Here is a 1,447-nt window from a genome sequence, read left to right on the forward strand (position 1 = left end):
CCAAGCTGCATGTGAAGTTTCTGCATTCCTGATATGTCCCAACATTGTGTTATTAATGAATGCAGATAACCAGTACATCACCTTTTTGTCTTTCATATTCCATTATTTCCATGCTTTTAATTCATCTGCAGTCGAAGGAATACCCAGCTCTGGCTCCTTTTCTTCACCTGAAACAAACTCATAAAGGCCCTTTTCAATTAGGAAGTTCGTCACACAGAGCTTCCATGAAGGGTAGTTGTTCTTATCGAGCTTCTCAATAATGGGATCTCCACTATTCTCTACCATTATCACATACAAGGATACAACACAACAAGATAGTCTTCTGCAATCTTTCACAACATGTGCACAACAATACCCAAAGCAACCTTTTCATTGATTGCTCAATAATACATGTAATCTGCAAACTGTTTGTAGATAAACCTTATGTTTGCTTTCTACAAACATCTCAAAAATTATAGATTCGCAATCTGTAATATGTGCACCCACTTTTGGTCAACACAGCTGAAATCATAGTGTACCCTGAAATTGTCGTTCCAACCTTGAGGCTCTAAAACGAGGCCTGAAACGGCCTTAAATGCCCAAAATAACTGTGGGAAAGCCTAATGGGCTAATTTGCAGTAAATACAGTGATCTACTTGCACACCAAATCTCACAGCAATATGAGATTTTTGCTTGACCTTGCTTTCGGTGCCTCCACATGCACTTTTACCCATTTCTTGCTTGCTCGAACCTTGGTTCTTCTCCTTCAATTCAACCTTCAAAATCAACCTCTCTTAGTGGTGCGGCTCTAATACCATGTCAAGAATCGCGTGGTGGGGGACTTGCTTGAGCTGTTACACCAAATACACACTGTATACACAAGAAGAAACTCACTCAAGAACACAAGAAGAGAGATGGAGGCCAGAACGTTTTCTTGCTGGTTTCTTCTTCTTCTTCCACACACTATACAATGTACACAAAGTATAGATAAGATACAACATAAAGGAAAGTGACCTTCTAAGTCAAACAATGCATAACTGACTACACTAATTGACTGGCATTACATATTTGCCAGCCGGTAGGTGTAACAAACCAAATATAATAAGTGATAAGTCAGTGGCCATGTGAGTATCATAATGACCACCAACGTGCTAAGTGTAGACATGCGGACTCATCTAGCAAAGCGGTACATTATCAATGTCCACACATGTTGAGCTTGCCACCTCAACACACATAATGTCAAAGAAGATTCAAGCCTCAAGCTTTTGATTATAGCAACAAATAGACTCACAAATCATCCCTAAGTTGTAACGTTTCCATCTATTATCTTCAGGACACGTCTTAGCAGTCCATCGGAAAGAATGTCTAGAAAGCTTTGCCTGGCACTCCTATGGAATGTTACAGGGTCTGCGACCTAGGACTTTCCGTGTCTGCAACGTAGCGGAAGTATTCTAGCTGTTCCCACTTA

This window comes from Lygodium microphyllum, chromosome 20, assembly GCF_053477565.2.
Source record: "Lygodium microphyllum isolate KBCC chromosome 20, Lygodium_microphyllum_v1.1.10, whole genome shotgun sequence".
NCBI classification, from domain to species: domain Eukaryota; kingdom Viridiplantae; phylum Streptophyta; class Polypodiopsida; order Schizaeales; family Lygodiaceae; genus Lygodium; species Lygodium microphyllum.